The sequence below is a fragment of the Rhipicephalus microplus genome, chromosome X (genome assembly GCF_043290135.1).
Source record: "Rhipicephalus microplus isolate Deutch F79 chromosome X, USDA_Rmic, whole genome shotgun sequence".
In the NCBI taxonomy this organism is placed as follows: Eukaryota; Metazoa; Arthropoda; class Arachnida; order Ixodida; family Ixodidae; genus Rhipicephalus; species Rhipicephalus microplus.
In genome coordinates, this window is record NC_134710.1 from 481,706,553 (window position 1) to 481,734,018 (window position 27,466).

Below are 27,466 nucleotides of genomic sequence, written 5' to 3' on the forward strand. Positions count from 1 at the left end.
ACGCTATGGTAAATTGTTTATGAGTGTCTAAAAGAACTGAATGCTAAGTGCAGCCAAACTGAGTTTTTGAAGGCACAGGCGTATTTATTTGTGTGTTTTGATGTAAATTTTCTCAAGTATTTTTTTAAAAGTTTCAGCTTTTATATATTACACGTAAGCTCTAGTCAATTTATTTTGAACGATTTTTCTTACTAAGTCAAACAGTTTATTAATCAAGGCACCATCCTATTCATAACCATCCCCGAAAGTAGGTTGCGCCGAGTTGTTGAGAAACCAAGCAACCAATCGAAAAATGCCCCCATCTCTCCGAAGGGAATCATGAGGAAATGCGAATGCATTTTTTGCGCCTAGATTACACGGCACCGACTTCTGCCATCGCCTTGAGAGGCGCCCAGCCAGCGAACGCTCGAGAGTGAGGCGCGTGCTTCACTGCATCGGACGGGAGAGTGGGGTGTAGGGAGGAGAGAGAGCGAACGTTGAGAGAAGGAGCGGCGAAGCACAGCACCTGTCATTGTACCTGACGGCCATAATGTCAGCGTCTTATCAACGCGAATTCTACACAAACGCTGCCAGCACAAACGCTACGAACGCGTTCCGAACGCACTGTAATGAGCTGGTGGTAAGTCACGTTGAAGTCAAGGAGGGGAGGGGGGTGCATCGGTTGCTAGGTGCGTGCGCCCCCCCAACTATTTCCATGAAAAAACACGGTGAACGGATCCCGATGGGCGCCTGACAGAGCCCGACCAAGAATTTTATGTAATTGGTACCCATCAAGTGTGCTAGTGGGAGTTACTCAAAGAGGGTTTGAAGAAGGGTCTACAAAGAGCGCTCTTCCAGCTTTCCCTGTTCCTGTGCTGTGGCTTCCGCACGAATCTGGCGGTTATTTGCTTATTTTGACGCGAATAGGTTTCACAGAAATACTGTGACACTATTTTGCGTAGATCACTTCCTGAATGATTTGTTTTTGGAAATTAACGTCCCAAAACCACCATTCGATTATGAAAGACGCTGCAGTGGAGGGCTCCGGAAATTTAGACCACCTGGGATTCTTTAAAGTGCACCCGAATATGAGCAAATGGGCCTACAACATTTCGGCCTCCATCAAAAATGCAGCCGCCAAAGCCGGGATTGGATCCCGCGACCTGCGGACCAGCAGCCGAGTACCTTAGCCACTAGACCACCATGGCGGGGCGCGCAGGTCACTTCCTTATAATTCAGAAGATTCATGCTTCTTTCATATTGCTTTGCTAATATTAGCCGCAGGACACCAGTAGTCAAAATGATTCGGTAGCTTATGCAAGCAACTCTGATAACGCTGCAAGGTTAAATCAATGATTCATAAAAGATGACGTGTTCCGCCAACGAGCAAATCACCGATGCTGACAATGAGAAAATGGGAGGGTTTTTTTCGCTGAGGTGAACAAACGGAGTGCTGACGCACACAGAACCTAGGAATTAGGTAGCCTTAGCCTCAAAAGTATATATTGTCAGCTTTTCTTGTATTGTCTTGATTACAGTATATACAGGCGTGAGCATAAGTGTGCACACCACAGGATTGCGTGGCCAAAGTCATGGACGTGCTATCTAGCGACAAAACGCTTTGCGGTACGCATGTGGGACCCGTCGTATAAGTTGGCTTTTAGAGGGGTCGTTACACCCAGTTTTCAACCATAATCTGTGTTGTGTGGGTTGTTATTGTACGTTCACAGGCAATCTGGCCAAATTTGAGCGAATTTGGTCGGTGCGATAGTTTACAATCGAATATTTTTATAAACGAGCGAGCGGTCTGAGAGTCGGGCAACGCGCACGCTCGCTAGCCATTACGTTACAGTGTACTAGAAGAGGACTGTAGATTGAACGAGGCGGCCGCGCGGTATCTCGGCTGATTCACCGGCGGGTGACAGTAGTGGCAGCGCTGGAGTCACATGGTACTGAAGATCTCCGAAGCGTTTGCATTTTGAGCACGCGCGAGTAGCCCGCGAAAGCGTGCATTTGCAAATTTTTAGCGCGTTTAATGTGTTTAAAAGCCTTTATCAGTGCACACCTGTTGAGCGCAATGGTGCACGAGAAAATGTGCAGACACGCCGAAATTGCGTCGAGACATTCACTGTTTCAAGAGCCTGCCGACAAAAAAAAAACAGAAAAAAAGAAAACGTGTAGTACAGTCAGAATTTGCACGGATCCACCAGGCTTTTAATTCAAGCAGCGCTTTGTGCTGCGCTACATCATAAGTGGCTACTGGCGAACTACAAAGAGGGAATTATCAGAATCTCGAATAAATCATGCGCTTGTTTTGTCGGCGGTTTCTATATCCGGAGCACTGTTCCTCATATAATCCCACATGCGCTCGCTTGTTTCATGAGAAACCCAATTATAAGTACTGTTGTCAGAACATTTTTTCGGTGCCGACTTAGTTTTGTCATGCCAGTTTTGCGGAAGATAATAATGAATACTTTCTGAAAGGTTTTCTTGTTTTAACCGCGTGCTTTCGCGCTCATTTTGCTTCTTTTATACAAGCTCCAGGAGGCGAGCCAGAAATCCGAGCTGAAACTATGCCTGTACCTCCTATTGAAGCATTCTACGCGATATGGGTTATCTTGAACATATTAAAGAGTGCCAGTTGTATACATAGCCTGTCTGTTACTCTGCGTAAATTCACTGTAACCAGTTCTCATTTTGTATCGACAGTTTAAATTGTGCTGCTTTCCTAAAATTTCATTGGCGTAACGCCATTGCGTGTGAGAAAATTTATGTCGTTGTTTAGTATTATTGGTGTAGCTCTTGTATTGTCAAAAGTGTAGGCAGGCATTGGTGCATTGTGTTTTGAAAAATATAACTTTCATATTATATGTACACAGTAAACACAAACACACACACACACATAATATATAAATATATATATATATATATATATATATATATATATATATATACATATATATATAAAGAGGACACACAACTTAGCGGTTGTCTTAATTTTGTTTACCAACGGTTTCGACCGGTGGACTGGTCTTCGTCAGGGTTTGCGAACAAGTGCGACGCTATGCGAACATGCCGCATCGACATGGTGGGCCAAGAAGGAAACGGGAGAGAGCGGCAATTCGTGGTGTTTTACAGTGGTGACACATGCTGTGCTGAGCAGTTTCTTCTTCGTCTCATTCGCTGGAACAAACCAAAAAGAACCAAAAAAGGAGAAAAGGGGAAAAAACGAAACAGGGGGTAGGAGGAGAAAGGAAGAGGGGGATAGGGTGGCTTCCGCGACGCGTCTTTGAACGTCACGGAAGGACATTGTGGGTGAGCTTAGATGGCAGGCAATTACCTGTAGCAAGACGAGGGACTCGGCAGGGAGAGTGCCTGATTCGGCCTCTTCTGTGGTCAGTTACAAAAAGGGAAGAAAGACCACGTGTTACGTTTTCACCGAAATCATAGTGACTCTTTCCTTATGTGGGAGAGAGGGAGCAGATTTCAAGGCAAAGATTGTGAAGGCACAAAAGGCGATTTGGAAAGTAAAGCTGACTTCCAGGGCGGGAAGGCCTGGATGTTGATATATATATATATATATATATATATATATATATATATATATATATATATATATATATATATATATATATATATATATATATATATATATATATATATATATCAACATCCAGGCCTTCCCCTGATAACTCATTCCCTGATGAAGGAAGCGCCGCTCCCGAAACTGTTGGGAAATAAATATATTTATCCTTGTTGACAACGCTCCCGTTGTGCCATATCCCGTATATATATATATATATATATATATATATATATATATCAACAATAACCCACGTTGAAGTCACACGTCACCGCCCCCTAATACTATCCATGCAATGCCCCTTAGAACAGTCGCTATTTTCATGCCATTCATTTCTTTTTGTCCTACTACGTTAGACTTGAACTAGTTTTGAGACCTTGTGCTGTCAAAAAGGTTAAATTTACAGTGCGCATTAGTACAGAGGCACGTTATATTCAGCTTCGCCAACTGTAAACGTTCGGCGCAGGGCTACGCAGGATTTGTTTTTTGAGAAGGCGCGGGAATGAGCAGCTGAACGACTAACTTTGGCAATTGGTGGTCGCTGTGAATACGCGTAAATATTTTAGTATACCCCGAAACGTTAAATTACGAAATCATTTCGTGGTGTAGGGGATTGAGATTTCTTTTCTCGCCTCTCTCTACTTGCGGCCTCCCTGTTCTGCGTGCGTTTGACGAGGTGTTTTTTTTTTCATCTCGAAGCTTTCTGAGCGCCGCTAACTTCTAAACAATTGACTCAATTTTTTTTAATTCTGTAGACGCCTACTCTACGAAGAAAGAGTTGAGAGCAGAAATCAGAATAAAACACGAGATTCCTAAATAACTTTCTATCTCTCACAAGGATTTTTATGGACTTCAAATTCAGTAGCATGGCGTAACATACTTCAAGGGTTATGACATCATGTTCTAGACATGAATAGTGGGCAGGTATGAAGAAATCTGCATTAAAAATGCACTTGAGCAGCCTAAGCACGTAGCAGTTCCTGAGCGTGGTGCGTGGCTCTTTCAGTATTATTCGACTGCAGTGCCACCACTACGGCCAACGCGGAAGGCATCAGGCAGCGAGGCTGGTCACGCCACTCAACATTTCAAGTACACTCTACTTACGACACGAACCGCTTGCTGGGCGAGCTGCCGCACAGTGTGCATTCCGGAGGACAATCGTGTTCCTTCGGAATGGTGTTCCTTCGTCAGCTTCACTGCAATCGGAGGACAATCGTGTTCCTTCGTCAGCTTCACTTGCAATCGAACTTTTTCTGCGTTGTTGAACTTGCCACTGGGACTAAAGGATTTCCAGGTGTTGAAAGGATGCCACCGCTTCACTCATGTAGCACTATACTAGCAGCAAGCAAATTCGGAGGTCAAAAAGTGTCCTGTGAATGTACAATGCGTTTGCCGTTTGTCATTACGGATAAATATTTATTGAAACCTCCCGAAGGCAGTGGCGAAGTTCAGCATTCCATATGTTTTTTTTTTACCGAAACTGAATGCAATTTACAAAGTTCAAACAAAAAACTGGCCAAAATGTATATCATGAGTAGCCCTAGCGCCGCACTGTCTTGCCGTTCACTTCGGCTTATGCTTACATATGCCGCACGCAAGAACCGATGCAAAAACATCGTACCAACGCGCAGAATTGCTACTACCACTTATTTATTACGTGCAGCACCGAAATTCATGCATGTACGTATGCTAGCCAACAAAGATCTGCACGGTTTAGCAATTTCACTGCGCTAAGTAGCACTTGCTCGCGAATGCAGCATCCACGGACCCCCATATCTCAAGCTTGCTTTCCAACATGAGACACCCGAAAAAAAGCTACTCATTGCGGAAAGCCGCCTGCAACGTCTGCCGCAACGACTAAGTCGTTAGCTCCTTGGTTCCCACCTTAAGCTTTCTTCGTCGCTTGATCTGGTGGCGATGGAGTCGAAGTCAAAATGAGCAACGTAAACGACGTCGTCGCCGCATATGGTGATGGTACCTGTAACACCCCGCAACACTTGCAACCCCTGACAGGTGCGGACAAGCAACACTCGCAACACTTTCTGCGTGTGAAAGGTACTGCTTGGTAGCAGAAGACGACACCGCTCCTTTGGCTTCTGGCGTCATGCAGGCCATAACGAACTGGCGGTCGCCAGTGGTGGGCGAAGTGTACAACCGATAAAATCTGCGGCTTATTTAGGGCTGAAATAATATCTCACTGTGCAGTTTTCACACAAGTAGAAACATATTTGGCCTTCTACCTTCGACTTTTGCCGGAAACTGTCAATTTTTGGGTGACCATGACTTTTTTCATGTCGCTCTCTCCGATGAGGTTGTAGACAAAACGACACGTGGATGTCGCTGTCTTTGCTCCATCAAACTTACACCGTTTTTTTTTCTTGTTAACGCACGAGGCCAGGATTCCGGCTCACGAGAGGCTAGTCCCTGAAGCGTCCACAATGTGCCGCATGACTTCGAACCCTCCCCCTCTATCTCGCTATTCTCCTCCCACTACCGAGCAGATGGTCTCCGAGAGGAACAGGCACAGTGTAGAACAGGATTTCCCAATGCCTGCCGCGTCAGCACGGATACTGTACCACGGAGCCACGAGCCGAGCTCTCTCCCCTTTTCCCCCGTCTGAGGAGGAATAAAAAAATACACACTAAAGAATGATGAAGGAGGAACGTGCCACAAGAAAAACAAACTGCTGTGCGGAGAGGCGGAACACACACACACAAAAAAAACTAAACAAAATAGATTAAGAAGTAAATAAACACCACTTGACACGGGACGTTCAGAGGACGACAGTTTGTCGTCCTCTCGCCTTTCCATGTCCAGCATTGTTTGTTCTCTTCTTAATCAGGTACCAACCAACCCAGGTAGGCGCACTGCAACAAACTAGAAACAGAGCAGCATCGGGCGTGCCACAGGAAATAAACGCAGAGCGGTTACGAGCCTTAGAAGCGAGTATAGAGGTCAGCGTTGCTAAGACGGCTTTCAATTTTCCCACGTGGCACTTTTTTTTCTGAATCAGTTCATACATTCTTAAACACCTTATCGTATTTGTATTGATGTAGGTTTTTCTCAGATCTGGATATTGAAGCAATTTTCTATCTTATACTTATTATAATCTTGTGATAATTCACTACTTTCAACATGATGTTTAGCAGGCAGTTTGGCTGCAGTAAATAAACATTGCTCTACATTGCTGTTGTTTGCGCTCTAATTTGGTTTGAGAATTTGTATATTTTAACTCTACTGAGATCTGCCGATTTTTGAGAGTGAATGTTTCCTGCAGTTAAGCGCTGAAGCCCTTTTAGAGGAACCGACGCAAAAGCCGGAAAAACACAGTGGCCTACGTGCCAGGCGTCTGAGAGGAGAAGAGGCACTGGTTTTCCGTATACCTTGTTATCTCCACTATAACCTCTCATAGAGGCCAAGAATAGCGCACCTTGCACGAGCCATATTCTTTGTGGTGAGTGAGTTCCTCACTTTCCCTACTGAAGGGGTTGATAGCCAAATGACGTCTTTCAGTTCGATACCTAGCTCTACTGTTAAAGTGTTTAAGGTATTGAAGGTGTTCAGAGGTGCTTTAAGGTGTGAAGTTAATTAGGACGTTTAAGGTGCGTGCCCTACAGTTTAATCGGGAGTAAACACGTACTTTCTGCGACGCGGTTGTTACTAGTCGTCTTGCATCTTCCCTGATTACACTGAATCACACACAGCTTGAAGCAGCAAAGAACTGAGCCTTGAAGGTTCCGTCAACTGGAAGTGCTCTAGCAGACGACGCGCCATTTTTCTATCGACCTATTCTTTCTGACTCATGAACGGTTAAGGAGTAGGCCGGTGTGCCAGCAAGTAGTCCTTCCTTCCCGTGCCAGGGTGGACTACTTCCTCTCTTAACCTCCTAATTCCTCTCCTCCTCTCTCTTTATGCCCCCTTTTTACCTTTTCGCCAAAGCGCTAAGGCTTGACCCCAATACGGAAGGCACAAATAAGCGTCGCACTTCTTTTCCTCTAATAAATGACCACTCATATTAAATATAATCTGGACTTGACATGCACGGCTTCGCCGCTGAGGACTTCTTTCTCTAGCTCGGTTGAGTTCGTGACCTCACTAACAATTTCAAATATGTGAATTAACGCGGAATTCATAGTACACGAAGAAGTCTCGCCTAACCAATATTACTTTTTGCCACTGGTAATATATTATAATTATAATTTCAGCTTCGATGAATAATTTAAAGTCTAAATTATGTTTGGCAACCAAATAAGTAGCACTCTGAGTTTGTATATTGTTTTTATCTGATGTCAGAGACAGGTGCTCTGTGATATGGCGGCCACCATGAACTTTTTATCACATGGAGTGTCAGTTCAGCCAATGACTTAGAGTCGTTCGGTTCCTGCATTCTTTTGTGCTCTCCCAGCTTTCTTCAGTTCAACCGCCACGTCGAAGAGGCGAAGGGGAACATAAAGCAAAGCGCGGAGGCACCGGCACTAATTTGGTAGTGCGCTAACATGGTTTCTTGCTCCGCGCGTCTTCGTAGAACCCAGCTTCTAGTAGAGGCCTCCAGAGCACCTTCTACTTTACCCACGAAGTTAGCAAGACTAGGGCGGTTGCAAAATGCTCCAGAGTCTCTGCGTAAAGCAACACCAATGTTAAGCAGTTTTCGGTCGTACTGAACTCTTTTTTCACTCGTACTTGATTCTTCACTGCCCGCCGCATAGCGCATTTTTATGGTAGTCAGATAACCATGTTTGATATATAAATACCTTGGACTGGAGACGTTGCGCAGATAGGCTGAGAAGAAATAAGACTGATTTTGCATTCCGTTCATCTTAGGTAAGCGCATAAGGAACCCCGTGAGATTTATTTTTTTCTTTAGCATGTAAGTCGATACGGCAGAACGTCCAAGCTTCATTGTCCTAACGTGGCTACTGCGTACAAGTGCACGCTAAATGCGGAAACTTTATTGCACGCGATGCAAGATACGTTTGAATAAATAGCTGAGGTCTCTGTTGATGCCACAGTAGTCCATATTGCGTGTCTGTCTTGTAAGTTCATACTGTAAACAAATTGTAGTAGATAGGTTGACGAGTTGGAACTGACGCATATCGCAAACTTTTCAGCGCGAACCGTACGGTTCTTTGACAATACTGTCATCATGCACAAACCTTGTGATAGAAGGGCACAGAAACTCCCGGAAGCGTACTTTATAAAAGATGCGGCAGATGTTTGCAGATCTAAGCCGTCCATTTGCCTTTTAGAATGTGAGTCAATGTAGTAAATTGGCAAGATTTTTTTTTTGCGAATCGATTTGAGATTGTCGCCAAAATGGCTGGTATGTTTGGCGAGAAATGAACGCACTACGAATGGCACTGGCAGCGAGCAATTCTTTAGCTCGCGGCTGGGAGCTAAATAATCAGCGCTTTGGTGTAAGGAAAGAGTAGGATGATAGGAGAGGTGGATAAAGGAAAGAGAAGGGTATGATGAACACTTATACTCTGCCTGCGCCTCGGAGAATGTGACGGCAAGGCTCACGTGCTGTCGCCACGCACCGACAATCTACCGAAAATACAACTGAATTACTCCGAATTTGTAAACCAGAACAATCGTCTTCCTTATAGAATTGCCATGATTTTGTCATTTTTTCATAATTTTTATTCATTATCTCTTTAAATGGCAGATAGTAAAGTTTCTAGAGACCACTTCCATGGAGTCCCTCATAATGATATGCGAAGATTGAGACATGAACATTTCTAATTTTTTTCTTTGATTTCGAAGATTATGCGCCGCACGTATTACCTTTTTTTTCGCACGACCACACAGCAGGCACACTTGTTTGATATAACGGATAATGTGGCACAGCAGCATTGTTTTAAGCGAGTTCTTTTGCCAAGGAAGGCATATAAACGATGCTAATTCTATCTCATTATAGTCACCGTCATGTTGTTGAAACCAGTACTATTGTAATGGTGGGTTGCACACGTTAAGCTTGCGGTTTTTTTTTCAAATATTGCAATCCCTCTGATGTGAGTATTTGTATGTCCTGTCAGCTACAATTTCAGGGATGTGAGACCGCGCGCACAACAGCATATTAAAACCAAGTGCGCTGAAAATTACAGAGATGGTGCACTATTTGGCTTCAGTATTCTTGCTGAGAATTTTTTTTTCTGTTTTATTCACTTCTCAATGAAAAAGTGGTCAAAGTTGTAGGCGAAAAAATCAGCGTACACGTGCTTTACACAGCTGAATGCGCGAGTTCATCTCTTCAGTGAAACAGCGCGTACGTATAATTTCATAGTATACTTGTAATGTTTTTGCATGTGAAAGTTACCTAGAACAGCCCCACAGTTTCTATGAACTGTCTTTTTCTCAAGTATGATAACACCGTAAAATAACAAGACTTATCTAGACTTTTTCGCCGTAAAATAACAAGACTAAAATTTCTTTATCAGCTTTGGAACCGTAAACTTGCACTCGACCCCGCTCTTTATCTAAACCTTTTGCCCCATAGACCCACCAGGAACTTTCACCCTTTCAAATTTAACTCGATTTTTGCACGCACAAACACATTCAAACATTCCTTTTCCCGCGCACCATAAGTGCTTGGAATGCCTTACCATCTGAAACCTTCTTATCAAATAATGTTCTTCAGTTGTTTAACCAGCTCGGAGAATAAATTTGTAATGGTGCCTTTATCCTGTGATTGGTTTCCCATATCTAGTTGTGTAAAATCTGTGCTACGCTACTGTTATGATCATTGCTGCCTTGTTTCGTTTTTTTTTCTTTTTTTCCTGTTTTGGTTTTTACCTTCTTATGTGCCATATGTCTGAAATATGCACTGATTAGTCCTCTCCTGTTCTCTGGTGTTTTCTTCGATTGTTCATTGCTTATTTCTTCTTGCTCTCAATTTGTATTTCTTTTTTTTGTTTAAATCTGGTTTTCATCATTGATATACAAATAAACCACTCCTGCTTGGGCCGCCCTAGGCCTGCAGTATTGTATAAATAAATAAAACAATAAATAAATAAATACAATAAATACACAGGTTACTGTACTCCAGTGAAGTGTGTGGTGAACACAACGAGCATTTACCGCAACCGCAAAGCATGGTTTCAATATGGTTTCAAAAAGGAACTCCACAGAGCGTGGGCTCACTCACTACACCAGCGCCGCCGTGGCTTCTAGATAATGAGTCATGACCTCACCCCGGCGGGCTGGCTCGCATGCTTCTACACGGTCACGTCATATGTGTACGTGGACGCTGCGCTCATCTTACCTTCCTCCCTGATCGCGCTGCAGCGGCGCATGCGCGGCGCATGCCGACTAAGGTTCGAAGGTTCGAAGAAAGGCTAAGAAATATGAAGGAGAGTAGATGGGCAGAGAAGGTGTTCCGTTATTTGTATAGGAAGAGCGTGGACACACAGTGGAGAAAAAGAACTAGAAGACTCACTAGTAAATATACGGCTGGTAGTGTGAGCCATATGTCAACAAAGAGCGTTAAGGGAAAAGTCAGGGAGGCGGAGAGGATTTACTGGATGGCAGCTATGGAGAAAAAACCGGCTTTGAGTAACTACCGAAAGGGCAAAAATGAAATAAGGAGGGAGGCATTTTACGATAATTCAAGGGGAAGCGCTTTACTGTTTGAAGCGAGATCGGGTTGCCTTAGAACGCGTAGTTATAAAGCAAGATTCAGTAAAGAAGAAGAACAATGCACATGCTGCGGGAAAGATAAGGAAACGGCGGAGCATGTTCTGATTGAATGTGGAGATATCCACCCAGGTGTACGTTTGGGCACGAGCCTACAGGAAGCCTTGGGTTTTAGGGACAACAATGGAAAGCTGAACACACCCGCGATTGAAATAAGTAAGAGACGGTTAGAGTATTGGTGGCAGAAAATTAGAGAGAAAGGACAAAAATAAATATTGGAAAAATAAAATATGGACAGTGTGCCGTAAATGGCAGAGAACTTAAGCTGAAAATTTACCTTTTTTCCATTAAGATAGAATTTATCGAAGTAGAGGCATTAGGCCAACATAAAAAAAAAAGGTTTTTTTTTGTCGAGCCTGGTGGCATACTTGTCACCACCCCGTTATAAAGGGAACGCTCATAGCATCCATCCATCCATCCGACCAACATGGACGCGTGTCAGGGCAAAACGTCGCGGTCGAGGACTCGTTTGAAACGAACGTGTTCAACGGTGATTTGCGACAACAAGACGTGTGTTCGTTGCGCTCATCTGATCGGCTAACCTGTGGTTGCGTGAAGTCGGATAATATGTCACCAGAAGATGGCGCAAGGTGTCCTTAACGTCACTGCTTCGAGTCATCATTGTGTCGGAGCTCTCCCGCCAAGCTGACCTGCGAACAAGTTTTGTGTAATTCACTATCAGGTAAGTCCTATCTTATATTTTCCGTGAATTTTCACCGCATTCTGCCTGTGCTACTGCGGACAAAATGCGCATGCTTTGACTGTTTCTGCTGCTTTGAACTCGCTCGCTGAATTCTGGGCCGACCGGTTGTGCCCTTGCGATCTCCGACGACAGTGCAGCTCTGGCCATCTGGGTTGGTCCTACGCCACCTCCTGACGCCTGTCCCCGACGACGACGACAGTGTAGCTCTAGCCGACTGGATTAGCCCAACACCATCTCCTGTCGCCGACAAGAGCTCTCGCCAGTGGTGCCCCGTCCTCTGACTCCTGCAACCGTGTCCATCTTTCCTGTCGTCTCACTTCTCTCGTTCGCTGTCCCTGCGCGTCGCTCTCTCCTTCCTCTCTCGCTATCTCTCAACATTTTAACCCTATCCTTTTAATCCCTTCTCTACCCTCATGCCTCATCAGCTACTGTTGAGGTGTCCTCCCCCTGAGAGACAGGTACGGGGCTCACTTTTCTCTTCTCTTCGTTTATATAACTCCTCCCCTCCCTCCTGCTTTCAAGTCGCGTGGAGGCTTACTCGAAAGCGCTTTTTTTTCGCGCGCGGCTGTGGCGTCTTCGCAAACTCTAGGCAACTATGGCGCTTGCCCCTGACCGTAAAATTGGTTAGCAGGGGTTCAGCGGTAGTGGCTTGGCAACTGCTGTCGCTTGTCGTGTTACAGTATGCATTGCATTATTGTTTACGAAAATCCCTCTACGTCCCGGATGAGTGGCCGACAAAACTGCGCATAGTTTTTGTTGCAGTTGCGTCATCAAATGACACGACCGAGGTTCAGTTGATGGGTTCCGTAAACGTAAACAAGCCGATTTCTTTAGCTGGGGTGTGACAGCTGTGCTGTGGCTAGATTGCAATAATGCACTTGTGGATATTAGCCTGGGATATTCTGCCGGTAGTGTTTATTTTACCGTTTGCAGCTGTTGTGTTGGCAGTAGTTACTCAAGTTACGTCCAGCATGTTGTCCTTTTGGCTCTCAACTATTTTCGCAGTGTCCGTTAGTGATTTTTTATGTCAGTTGGGCCAGTGACCTATGCCGCGACTCTTCGCGGCTCTCGCTATTTCGCTATCAGAAAAATATAATGTATCATAAAAAATAACAAAACGGAAACACCCTACAATAGAGATCGTGTGATTCCAGCTAACGTAATATCAATTTTTAATACCGAGGTATGCACAGTGCGTTAGCACAGTGCGCATAACAAGATGATAGGGCAAAAAGGACGAAAAGATTGCATTTGCTGGAACGGTTGGGCAAGAGTGCCGACACAATTACTCCGACCGGTAAAGTCCCCGTTGCCGTAGTTAGTCCACTTACGTGGATATCTGCACTTCGCTCCCGAAAGTCATTGAAAGAAAGCAGCTCATTCTGTTTCAGAAAAAGTGGTTCAGACTTCATTTAGAGGCTGCTGCCTTCATCTGCAGATCAGTGGACGACTGTGAAAGTCTCTGAGACGTGCTGTTGTCATTGCTCCAATGTTTGCAGTGATATCGCAAGCACTACTTAGCATAATGTAGTCTGACTGTTGCTGGTAAACATATTATAATATATTTCAAAAATATTTTGTCTCTATCTCAATACCCAGCATCACAGAAAAAGGGACATGCAGAAAAATAATAATAATAATATTTGAACACGAAACTGAAACGTGCTTGCAGTTTTTATTCAAACGCTTAGGTGCTTAGTATAGGTTGCATGCCACAACTAAATGGATTACTTTGGTGCTGTCACTTGGACCTGAAGCCAACGGTGCTTGTTAGAAATGTTAACGTGAATTTAAAGAGACCAGTTTACTGTCTGTGGTACTTCAAGAAATTTTGGAAGCACGAGCAGAACAGCGCAAGGGAGTGCAATACGTTGTCGTTTTTGTTGACTTGATAATGGGCAGGTCTTAATAAAATTCAGCACTTCGCATATTTTTATAAATTGCAGAAATTATACACGTTAAAATGTCGAGCGACTATCTCTGCCTTCTTTGTATGATTTCAAATCTGTGGTCGCTTGTGTCCTCTAACCATTTTCACTGTTTTATATTGCTTATGGGCCAAATGAAGACAGTTATTGCGTGTGTGTGTAGCTTGTGAAAAACAATGATCACTTACCTCCCTCTCTTTCTGTCTACAAATGTTGGAATCCTGCTGACATGCCTGCTTTGTTTTTGTTTGAATGCCTAAGTTTTTGCTGCATACTGCAGGCTGCAAACAGAAGTGTCCTCACAAACTGCCCAGAGCTTACCACACAATTGAGCCAAGCATCCCATATGAGGTGCTTAATCAGGCAGCATAAATAAGCCTCCCTGGTTAATTCAAAGGTAATGTACAAAGTTCCATATAATGAAGAAGAGTGTTGTTTTGAGCTAGTCATGTTGAAGTGAAGCTATCAATCCAAAATGAATGAGGGTATGCAGACTAACATCAGGATGTATGCTTGCTACCAAATTATTCTATGACACCTTAATGGCACAGCTTGCTCACTTACTCATGTTTTGGTGTCTAACAATACAAGAATTATAGTTTATCTTGTGTAACATACCATTATTTTCATATTGTTACAATAAATGCACGCTTTACAACCGCTTCCTCCCGAACTGAAGCCTAACTGCTGCTACATTGTGTCATCGCTGAAGACAAGTAAAAACCAGGCCAGAGAAAGCAAAAAGTGTTCCATAACAGAAGAGAGGGTTGATGTCACTCAGTGTATAGCTAAAAGGATTTTTTTCAAAAAGAGAATAATGCAGATTTTATTTGGTTGTCTGCACAATATAATTTAGTTGTGCTACTTCTGTTTTCTCCGGAAACACCTTCCAAAAGCAGTGCTACCAGGATGTGAGCCCCAAGTTCTTTTTAACGAACAGGTAAGATGCCAGGGAGCCACGGACCTGCTGCTTCTGCCTTACACAGACAGTGCAGCCACCATATTCAGGTTCTCGTGAAGATTTCGTATGTCTCGTGAAGAGACATTCGTATGTTGCATACAGTGAACATGTTTCTTGTTGGTTCTTATGGATATAGTGAAAAGAATTATGCCTGCAAATGTACTTTCCTGCACAGTGTGTTTTACATTCTTAAAGAGCCATTAGACAGCTTTGAATCTTTCTGTCTTTTTTATCTCCTTCCGGATCATATTGCTACTTCATGTAGAGTACTGCAGCAATCACGTTGAGCGAATATCAAAGATGCTCGATTTCTGAACAAATATCGTGAATATCGTGACCTCCTTCATTGCCTGACAAGTAATCTTCGCTAGCGAAATGATGCAATGCTGCCCATGAGCAACATTAGGCTGCACTGACTGTCAATTGGTTCTTTCTGCAATATGAAAGGATGTTTTGGCCCCGAAATGATGCCGTATATATTGCGTGGTTGTCATGCATGCTATATGTTTTTTTTATCTCACCAATGCCTTGCACAGTGCTTCCTCACCATGAGGCTCTGGCACAGTGGCACATCCACAAAGGCTTGGTCATTCGATGGCTGCATGCTGATTACTGAATCGCTGACATCATGTCTTGTTGACATGTGAATGTAGCCATTATGATAACATATGCTTACCCCTCTTCACGGTGATAACTATTAAGAGGCCCAGTGAGAAGCTGAGAACAGCTGGAATGTGTGTTTTATTGGCTTACCTTATTATTGCGCCTTCTCAACGTAAAAAAAGTTTGTGGCAATATGTTCACGTCGTACAACTTCGCAGTTATCTCAAGTTTTAGATGGTTAGGCTGTTTAATAGCATTTGAATTTTGAATGGTCAATTTATGCACTGCATGGATTCGTTCATATATTTTTTCCAATGCTCATGTGTATATAGTCAGAAGCATTGGTGACTATTTTTATGTTTATGATAACAACGTTCCGTATGTTGAGTATGTACTATCAACAGCGAAAGTTTTTGGGACGTCAAGTGTTCGATGAAGCTAAATTTCCGCTTTGCCAGAGAATGTAATTGATTGATTTGTGGAGTTTAACGTCCCAAAACCACCATATGATTATGAGAGACGCCGTAGTGAAGGGCTCCTGAAATTTCAACCACCTGGGGTTCTTTAACATGCACCCAAATCTGAGTGCAAGCGCCTACAAAATTTCCGCCTCCATCGGAAATGCAGCCGCCAGAGCCAGGATTTGATCCCGTGACCTCCGGGTCAACGGCCGAGTACCTTAGCCACTAGACCAACGTGGCGGGGCTGTCTGGGAATGTAATTTCGAAAGAAATGTTAAGTACGGCACTTGGAATTCTGAGCTGCAGTCTGCAGCTTGATAACAAGCATTAAGTACTGATGTAGCAGAAATTCGCAATTATTTTGGATCCACAGTCCTGCAAAATTTTTCTGTTGATAGCACTTTCATGGAGTTTTCACGGCACTGCAGCCACATTCTTTTTCCCTTTTGCAGCCACATAGCTGGCAGTTTGTTGCTTTGCGGCTTTGTTTTCTTATACCTGTTCTGTGCATTTAAAACAGGGTTTTAAGTTTTCGCATCATTAAGCGTTTACTATTGTACTAGTCGTGGAGATTTTTTCGGTCTTTAGCATAGCCTTTTTGGGAACCCAACTGTTGTGTTAAGTGCAATCTGTAGATGGGAATATTGACTCTGCTAAGCTTTGCTTCAGAAAGAAAGACTGAACAGTTCCTGAGGCGCATGGAATTGACCACAGCATTCTGCATAACCACAAATGTAATCTAAGTCGGTTAACGTGTGGCTCTTTGCTAGTTTCTTGTTTTGCTTCTACTTGGAGTTCTTTTATTGATCCTAAAATTCAACCTACGTTGCTTACAGCTATGATACCAAGTGACCAACCCCCGTACTGAGTGGATGTGATCCTTAGTGCAGCAGTAGCACTTTCGAAGGAGGCAGAAATGCTAGAGGCTCAAGTGCTTTTGAACTGACATTCACATTCTGAACCTCCTTATTATATCTACGTCAAGTGAATAAAGTGGTAATTCTAGATTGTGTGCATTTGTAAAAGAAAACCAGAGGTGAGCTGCTTAGTATGTTGGTATTTCTGTTAAAGGCAGGGCATGCAAACAGAGACTTTAGGGAGCAGTCAAGGCACCGCAAACACCAACTAGAAAGATGGATATATAGATGGACACGAAACAAGGCAGGTGGAGATATCGATCCAAATGGCAGGTGTGTTGGGCTAGGTGAGAGATAACTGCTAAGCCATTTGATTTCTTTAGTGAGTTTACCAGTGGTTGGCTCGCATATGCAATAACTCGTATTGATATGCCAGGCCACAACCATAAGATGCATTTATTCATTGCTGTGCTTGCACAAAACTGCCCTATTTGAGTTTTGGCATGCATTTATGTTCCACATGATATAAAATCAGGTTTGATGATGAGCCTCTGGTCAGCTGTCATTTATGTTTTGTCGGTCTGCCTTCTCAATGTTAGTTGGCGTTTGAAGTGTTCTGACTCAATCGTGGTCATGTTTGCATGCCCAGTCTTTTCAAAATGTATGTATATAATGCATAAGGAAAATAAGTTATTGAGTGAGTTAATTAGAAGTTAAATTTATGTCTAGTGCAAAATTTATTTGTTGCTCTTTCGTTCTGTATTAGTTATTGCTTGACGAAGGCTGGGCGTCATGTTTCATGTTGGAGCTCGCTAATGCAGTATGAGCTCTCTCTCTCTCTATATATATATATATATATATTATGACGACTCGGTTGTAGCGAGGTTTATTGGCCGTGAACTCGGGAACGAACAAGCGCAACGGACCCGACAAAGAAGCGCTCGTGTCAAGCAGATGATGATTGTCAGCCAGAACATATGATGATGATTGACTGTTGTTCAGATGAGGATGAAGCGCATAATAGATGCCTACACTGATTCCCCCCCCGTGGAAGCGGCCAGCCTGGCCGCTGCGGGCGGGTAGTCAAGGTGACGAGGAACGCCGTGTGAAAAGCTTCATGCGGGAAACGTGTACAATTTCGGTGCTGCGGTAACGGCGGTCAGTTGGCACGACAAGAGGCGTCACACGATAGTGGACAGGTGAAGTCTGCTCTAAAACAACATATGGGCCGATGAATCGAGGCTGGAACTTGTCGCAGAGACCAGGTGTGCGAATTGGTGTCAATAGCAGCACCTCGTCACCCGGTCGGAATGATACCACACAATGAGAGGTGTCGTAGACGGCCTTCCTTGCTTTTTGCGTAGCTTCCGTGTTCATACGAGCGCGCTGGCGGCACTGGGCAAGGCGAGAAATATATTCTTCGCAAGAAGATGGTGATGTAGGGCCATTGCTTGTGAAGAAGGAAACATCGATAAAGAAAGTAGGTGAACGTCCGTAAACGAGATAAAACGGTGAGTAGCCTGTTGTGCGCTGAACAGCGGTGTTGTAGGCGAAAGTGAGGAACGGTAGAAGTTTATCCCAGTTTCTGTGATCCGGTTGAATGTATACGGCGATCATGTCGGCAAGGGTTCGATGAAATCTCTCGGTCAGACCATTTGTTTGAGGATGGTAGCTAGGCGCCATCTTGTGTGTGGTACCAGAAACGCGAAGAACTTCACCTAAAAGCTGTGATAAGAACACCTTTCCACGGTCACCCAGAAGTACACGAGGTGCACCATGACGTAGTATTATGGCCTGAAGGACGAAGTCAGCAACTTCCGATGCTGAACCAGTAGCTACTGAAGTTGTCTCGGCGTAGCGTGTCATGTGGTCTACGGCGGTGACTATCCATCTATTTCCAGCACCAGTAACAGGAAGGGGTCCATAAAGATCGACACCGACGACCTCGAAAGGTGTTGTAGGGCACGTCATTGGCTGTAACTGACCAGCTGGGGGAGATGTCGGAAGTTTGCGAAGTTGGCATGGAGAGCAGGAACCCACGTACTTTGCTACGCTGGTAGAAATCCCAGGCCAATAAAAGCGGCTTCGAATGCGGTCGTAGGTTTTTTGAAAGCCTAGGTGGCCAGCAGTTAAATCGTCATGAAAGGCGTTAAGTACATGATGTTGAAGAGCGCGTGGCAGAACAGGTACCCAGCGTGTGCCGTCAGGATGATATATGTGACGATACAGCACACCGTCCTGAAACTTGAAGTGCTCGAGTTGTCGGCGAAGGCGTGCATTGGGTGGACGCGTAGCTCCTGAAAGGTGGTCTATAATGCGCCGACAATACGGGTCAGCCTGCTGGTGAGAACTGAAGGGTTGTTCATCGTCGATTGGCGGTTGGTACAGCGAGGCGAGCAAGGCAACAGAAGTGGGAGTCACGTCCGCACTGGTGTCGTTGGAGGTGGCAGCTGGAGTGTCGAACGACGCTGTAGGTAGTGGGCAACGAGAAAGAGCGTCGGCGTCTTGATGTTTTTTGCCCGATTTATAAATAATCTCAAACTGATACTCCTGCAGGCGTAAAATCCAACGACCCAAGCGTCCGGACAAGTTCTTCATTGTAGAAAGCCAACATAAGGCGTGGTGGTCCGTTACGATGGTGAACTGACGGCCGTACAGATAAGGACGGAACAATGTATGGACCAAACCACAGCGAGGCACTCCTGCTCAGTGATGGTATAGTTTTTTTCGGTAGAAGTTAGCACTCGGCTAGCATATGCGATGACCCTTTCCCGTCCAGAGTTATCGCGTTGGAGGAGAACAGCACCTATACCGCAGCCGCTGGCGTCGGTATGCAGGAGTGTTGGGGCGGTGTCATCAAAATGGCAGAGTACAGGCTCTGACGTCAAAGCTTTCTTCAATAGGTGAAACGCCGACTGACATTCTTCGGACCACACAAAGGGTGCATTAGATGCAAGTAGTTTGTGAAGTGGCGCAGCTATTGAAGCGAAATTTTGTATGAAGCGACGAAAATATGATGCGAGGCCAAGAAAACTTCGCAAATCCTTAAGTCTTGTGGGGCATGGAAATCGAAGGACGGCAGCGATCTTTTCGGGGTCAGGGCGAATACCGTCCTTGCGGACGACATGACCGAGAACCTTGATGGATTTGGTGGCGAAACGGCACTTCTTAGTGTTGAGCTGCAGACCCGCACCAGCGAGGCATGTTAGGACGTCATCCAAGCGGCTCAGGTGCTGAGAAAACGTTGATGAAAAGATGATAATGTCATCAAGGTAGCAGAGACACGTCTTCCATTTCAGACCACGCAGGACGGTGTCGATCATGCGTTCAAACGTCGCGGGCGCATTGCAGAGCCCGAAAGGCATCACGTTAAATTCGTATAGGCCATCGGGGGTTGCAAATGCCGTTTTTTCTTTGTCGTCATCGTGCATGGGAATTTGCCAATATCCCGAACGCAAATCAAGGCTTGAAAAGTATTCGGCGCCTTGCAGTGAATCAAGGGCGTCGTCGATGCGTGGCATGGGGTATACGTCCTTGCGTGTGATGTTGTTAAGTGCCCGGTAATCAACGCAAAAGCGCACGGAGCCATCTTTTTCCGTACCAAAACAACAGGGGATGACCAAGGGCTAGTTGATGGACGAATTATTTCTCGTTGGAGCATGTCAGCGACGTTTTCCTCGATGATTTTTCGCTCAGCGAGAGACACGTGGTACGGGCGGCGATGTACAATAGATGTTCCCTCCGTCTGAATGCGATGCGCTGCAGTGGTAGTTCGGCCCAACGTTGAGGAGCAGGTGTCGAAAGAATCGGCGTGTTTCGTTAATAACGCAAGCAACTGCTGCGCCTGCATCGCTGTTAAGTCATCACTGATAAGAGCTGTGAAGGGTGAGGATGAGGCAGGCTTACTCATAGAACGGTCGTTGGTAGAGGCCGGGTTAAGTGGCGTGACGCTGACAGGCTCAGCATCCACAACACAGGCTACTGCAGTGCCCTCTGGCAGGAGAACTTTCTCTGGCGTTTCATTCGTAGCAATGACGAGCGCGGAGCCATGGTGAAAGCGTACGACACCTGATGCAAGGGCTATGCCTTTTGCGACGCAAGTCGACGAAGGGGACACCAAGACGTCACCGTGGTCGATGTCCTTAGAAATCAGGGTCACAATTCGTTCTTGGTGTGGTGGTAGTTCGAGATCTTCGCGAGCGAACAGGCGTAGAGGCTTGTAGACGCCTTCGTCGAACATGGAGTCCGTATTAGTGAGGTGCAGAATCCGTTCACCACAACATATAGCGGCTGAAGAAGAAGATAGGAAGTCCCACCCTAGAATCAGCTGGTGAGAGCACCGGGTAAGCACAGTGAACTCGATGTAATGCAAAATGTCATCAATAAACACACGAGCAGTACAAAGAGCAAAAGGGCGGATAGCGTTCCCCTGGGCTTCGACTAGATTGGGTCCATTATAAGGTGTCATTACTTTCTTCAGGCGTTTGCACAAATCATACCTAATCACAGAAACTGTAGCACCGGTGTCCACCAAAGCGTCCACGAGAACTCCTTCCACCGTAACAGAAACCATGTTGAACGGGCGTGCTGGAGGAATATGAGTCCTACTGTTACATGCAGTTTCTCCTCCGAAAACTGCATCATTTAGTTTTCCGACCGGTTATCAGTAGTAAACGAGGCTGGCCGAAGAGGAGAGGAGGAGCGACGGAAGGGCGAAGGTGATCGGCGTCGGCTTGAACGGTAAGTGTTCCGCGTCTCAGTCGACGCGGGCGGAGATGGAGACCGCTGCAGTCCATATGAATAACTCCGGGCGTAAGAGTCCCCTCTGGAAAAGTCCCGTTCGCGCATGTCGTACCCGCGACGCTCGTCCTGCTGGCGCTTGCGGCAGAAGCGCGATATATGGCCACGATATCCACAGTAAAAGCATGTTGGGCGAGACGGGCGCCAAGGCGGGTAGTAGAGGGCGTTCGGCACACCGGGAGATAGCGCACTCAAGTGGACTGACGGAGGTTCGGTTGGGATTGGCCGGAAGTGGACCGGTGGTGCAGCAGCAACTGGCGTGAATGATGGCAGCGGTGAAGTAGAGTTTACGTTGCGAGGAGGCGCGGCCGCAACTTGCGCGTACGTTGGAGGGCTAGACGGAGGTGGCTGGACGTAGGCTGGACCGGTGAATGATTTTAGTTCCTCCTTTACGATGTCACGGAGGGCCATGCTTGAAGGCTGTGTGACAGATGGAGAAGGTTTTGAGATACCCATCGATTGAAGTTCTTCTCGTATGATCTCCCGTATCATGTGACGCAGGTCCCGGTCTGCGGTACGGTGTTCACTATTGCCCGACTGAAGGCGAACAGAATCAAGTTCGTCGAGACGCTGACACGTAGAGACGACGTCCGTGACAGTAGAAGGATTCTGGGCAACAAGGGCATTGTAGGCAATGCTTCCGATGCCCTTCAGGATGTGGCGCAGTTTGTCCGACTCGGACATCGAAGAATTGACGCGCCGGCAAAGCGCAAGGACATCCTCGATATAAGATGTGTATGACTCGCCGGGATGTTGTTGGCGAGTATCTAGGGCCCTCTTCGCTAGAGCAGATCGAACGGCTGGTGTGCCGAATACTTGGCGAAGCTGCTGCTTGAAGGCAGGCCAGTCGGTGAGGTCGATCTCATGGTTCAAGAACCATGTCTTGGCAACGCCCGTGAGATAAAGTGATACACGGCGGAGCTTGTTAGAGTCGTCCCAGTGATTAGTTGCGCTGACCCGCTCGTAGTTATCGAGCCAGTCCTCCACATCTTCGCCGCGGAGACCAGCGAAGATCGGAGGGTCACGCTGGTGGTTTACGATGTAAAGAGGAGGGGCTTGCGGCGCAGTGACGGCTTGCGGCGCAGAGACGGCTTGCGGCGCAAAGACGGGAGCCGAAAGGGCATCCACCCACTCACTCTGAGACATGTTGGCGGACTGACGGTCCAAGCGGCGGCCTGAACGGAGCTCCAGCGAGTAGGCGTTGTAAGTAGAGGTACTGGGAACGTCAATCCACCTCCATCACGTATGACGACTCGGTTGTAGCGAGGTTTATTGGCCGTGAACTCGGGAACGAACAAGCGCAACGGACCCGACAAAGAAGCGCTCGTGTCAAGCAGATGATGATTGTCAGCCAGAACATATGATGATGATTGACTGTTGTTCAGATGAGGATGAAGCGCATAATAGATGCCTACAATATATATATATATATATATATATATATATATATATATATATATATATATATATATATATATATATATATATATATATGTGTGTGTGTGTGTGTGTTTGTGTGTGTGTGTGTGTGTGTGCAGAGAAGCAGCAGTTGTTAGGATGTTTTCAGACTGCTACCCGAGGGTCCGAGAAAGGTATGTTGTGTTACGTGGGGCATGCTAGAAAAACTGAAATTGTTTCTGATGTTTTGTTTTCCCAACAGACATTCTACATAAACGGTTGCAAAGGCACACGGAAGGCAGTACAGATGCACACATGAAAGCCACCGGGCTGCCTCAGAAGCTGTGAATGAGCATTAACGTGTAAGTATTTGCATGGTCATTGTCATGTAATGTTAGTTTGTTAAGTAGCTTCATGTCCGTTTGCAATTTTTTTAAAACCAGTGTTTTGATGTCTCAATGCGGCAAAAAGTTGTTCCAGCACTATTTTTGGGAAAAATTTTGTAATACAACAGCCTTTCAAACTTACCGTTTAGAAATTAGGCTGTGGAAGAAAAATAAGTGACACATGAATGTTGCTTCATGCTCTTATCGCTGTCTTTGGTACTTTGTCAGCGAAAATTCTTGGCTATGGTATAAAAATTATGTTTGTTTTATTTTATGCTATTTTAGGTCATTAGAAAACACGGCAAAATGCACTGTTTTTAGTATACTTCAAACAATAATGATTCTTTCGTTCGGAGAGAATGCACAATATGGCTGTTTTAAGTGCCTTTACAAAGAGTTAAACATTTTTCTGTCACAAAAACAAAAATGCCTTCAAACTGAGACTTTTTTACAGTGGGTTCTCTTGGACAACGTAGCAGTCCAGTAGTAATATAGCTTAAACATTATAGCATAAATTCCTTTGTGACAATTGATGCAAAGTTTTTAGTGTAGAGTTGGCTTCTAGCACTACTTAAAATTTTCAAATTTTACTCTAACAGTTTTTTTGCTCTATATTTTCTTGCTTTCTTAGTTTTATCAATTTACCTGTGTCCACATAGTGTTCATGGCTTTTATCTGTGTTAATTATTGTGCCTCTTTATAAAACTATGTATGTTCGGTGCCTTGCGTATAAAAGACAATAAATATAAGGGACGAGACTTGCTGCCCAGAGCGTGCCTCTTATAAAGGGGTTTAACTGTCCTCGCTGGATCTCAGTTTATGACTGCATAGTGTGATGCAAGATGACCTCGTTTCAAAATGTTAATCACTGCTTTAATGATATGCTTCACAACCTATTTTGTTCTTATCCTTTTGACAATTACTCAGAGCTGTTTTTTACAATATTTGCTATGAAATATTCTTTATTACAGATCACTAGGGCCTAATTCTTTTCATGCACAAGCTTCAATGCCTCCTCTGAACAGCACAAATTCACTTCTGGCGACTATCACTAAAATCGATATATTATGGCATATATTAGCATGATCTTTTGTGACAATACAGAAGTTAGTAGGGCAAGAACCTTGTATAGTTAGAGATAGACCAGTTTATACCTTCTCTTTGTTTATTCAAGTGCACCTTTTCTAATTTTCTTATTTCTTGTGCTTTGTATAATATAGGGCTGATGCATGTATAACATCAAATCGCCTCAGACAAGACAAGGAAAACTGTATACCGTTGCGAAGCTCTGCATTCACAGTGTGCGTATAAAGTGGCTGATTAGACAGTCATTAGAGCATAAAATTAAAGGGTGAGCATTAAAATGAGAAGCAAGGCTTACTGTTCATATCTTTTGAAAACCTATCAAACGCTTCATGCAAGTTGGACACCTTAATGCGACAGAAGTTTAGATGATAATAGGAGCCTTCAATGAGGGCCAAACTATTGAAGAAAATGTGTTGTTGGACCCACTTATAATTTTATTGAGGTTGTTTTGAATATTTGAAAAATGATTCGTATGAGTTATAAGTTGTGGCAGCAAACCTTGATGAGGTTTGCTGCCCTGGTAAATAAAAGTCCTCTTGTCGAATCATTCGCTTTTAGCATCATAGACCTAGTGTTATAATAGGGTTGAGTAGCTAGACACCTGCTAAATAGCTAGTGCCGTGCAGCCTAAAGGAGCGCTGACATCAAATTTCAAGATCGAGATGTGCTCATCATTCGATGGCTTGGTATGCATAGGTCTTCTTGGCCAAATTCAAACGGCAACCGTCGTTTGGAAGTTATTTTATTTCGATGTCAAACATAGTAGAAAAGCTAAGGACAAAAAAACGAAAAATATACTGCACTGCGACATCAACACTAGTGCTACGTGTTTGGTGTGATACATTTCACGACTACAATATTGAGTGACGATGCCCTAGTAGCGATGACGTGGAAACGCACTCCCTCGCCGCGGCTGATCTTCGTCGCACTTGTTTGAATAATTTCTTGAACTTATCAAGATCAAACTGCCTTTAAAAGAACGGCGAAAGAAAAGAGCACGATTAAACATGTGCTTGACGGTCAGCATGTCGGGGAATCGTTGTGAGTTGCAGGTAAGTGGCAGTCGCCTAGTTCGAAGCAAGAAAAAAGTGCAATGAGGGTGTCTTTTCATATCACTTTTGTGTTACACGCCGACACTACCACAATCTATCAAAATTAGAACAGTGTATAGTCAGATATCATCGCGAACAAGTAACACGCAGGTATCATTGAATTTAAGCTCGTCTGTAGACTTTGCACCCACGTAAATATAGTAATACCATGTTAACCGCGAGAGGCTGGATAGGTGAAATCATCTGGAGGCGCAAAAAAGAACTTGGCAAGCAGGAAACGTATTCTATCTCTTCGCTGATGCTCGTTTGCGATAGCTATATTGCATTGACCCCTCGGCGTATAGCTGAATGCTTTGCATGTCAAAACCCACCAATAGAGCTAACTGAGACACACGAGCGAACATGGCTGAAGCGTGCCTCCTTGGGCATCTCTGCAGTGCTGCTTGAAAAGGCGTCCATTTCGGAATCACTGTTGTGCAAAAGGTCGATCGAAGCAAAAATAATTCGCGATATCGTGAATCGTGGAGATTCCGAGCTCCAGACTATCGTATTCAAGCCGAGTCTACACTTTGTACGGCGATGACAGCAATGCAGGTGACAAGGCATGACTGAATGTGTCCGCCTAGCAGACGAAATGTTTTCAGAGCAGCTGAGCCAGACGTCACTGTTTACTGTAAAGTGGTCAGCTGTGGCGTGATCTGGAGCTGACCGCGAGGTAGCGCCACTGCTGGTGCCCCCAGTTCTAAAAACGGCGGGATTGCCGGCCGTTTTGAATGGTGTTAGATACCAGTGATATAAATCAATAAAAGTGATAGTTATTCATCCTTCAGTTGCGGTTTAGGTCGGAAATTGCTGCTACGGGATCTAAAGCTTCTCGCTCACGCAAAAATCTTGGCATGAGTAAATTTGATGTCAGTGCTCCTTTACGTTTTGCACCCACCATAATTGAAATAGTAGCATTTTGTTCAGCTTAGGATTTCTAACGCATTTGATGAGATGCATACTTGTTAAAAAAGCATTTAGAGACTGTTAGAGCTTGTTATCTAACAAAAGGATCTTTCTTTACTAGGGCAGCAAACTGCATCAAAGTTTCTGCCACAACTTAGACAAGTTGTCTTGTTCAAACATAGGCTCCAACAACACGCTTTACTTAGCGATATGACACTCATTCCAGCCACCATCTTCATCATAACTCCTGATTATAAGAAGTACAACTGTCATGTAGTGTTTACTATATTTTCGAAAGCTATTAACTGCAATCCTTGCTTCTCAATTTAATGCTCACCATTCACGTTGATGCAGTCTTGATTGTCTTCATCAGCGTGAAACCTCTACCATGATGGTATGATTAGGAATGCGTTTATTGAGAACGGGCAGTGACAGAGCACTGGATAGGTTTAGGCTACGGAAATGACAAGAAGGTCCTCATCCTCTTTTCTGACAGCTCCTTGTTTCTCGCTCCAAAAGTGTCGTTACAATATGCTGACTGCCGCACGTAGGCCTTTGCAGTGGTCTAAAATATGCTTTGTCTTGTGTAAGCATATACCTAATCATACATGCGAAATTGTTTTATTTAACCGACACAACTCTCCATATTGTTAAGTACTTACAGTATTTCTTATGCTATAGTGTATAGGTTTCTTTTGCAGTAAGAATATAGTGTGTTTAACCTTGATTTTTCAAGAAGTATAGCAATAAGTTTTTGTAGGATCCTGCTGCTTGTTCTGCATATGATCAATTCTTGTCCGGAAATACCGTCTCTGGTTTTTCGATTCTTTAAATAGTGGTTTGACAGAGGTGTTGTACGCAGACATCACATTAGTATTTAAACTCTGAATGTTGTTGCTGCGGCAATGGTCCTTTCTTTTTTTACTTCCTTTTCAGACATACGGAAAGGAGCCAAGTGGAGCTGTCTGTGGGCCCAACACTCAGTCTCATATGCGGACTTGTAGCACTTTTGATAAAAATGTTCTGAAT

The 27,466-nt window shown here is 44.5% G+C and overlaps 1 protein-coding gene across 1 annotated transcript in view; it reads left to right on the forward strand.

Moving 5' to 3' along the window:
* LOC119160792 (O-acyltransferase like protein) overlaps positions 1-27,466 on the forward strand; it is a 435,386-nt gene that overhangs the window by 231,070 nt on the left and 176,850 nt on the right. The window lies entirely within an intron of this gene.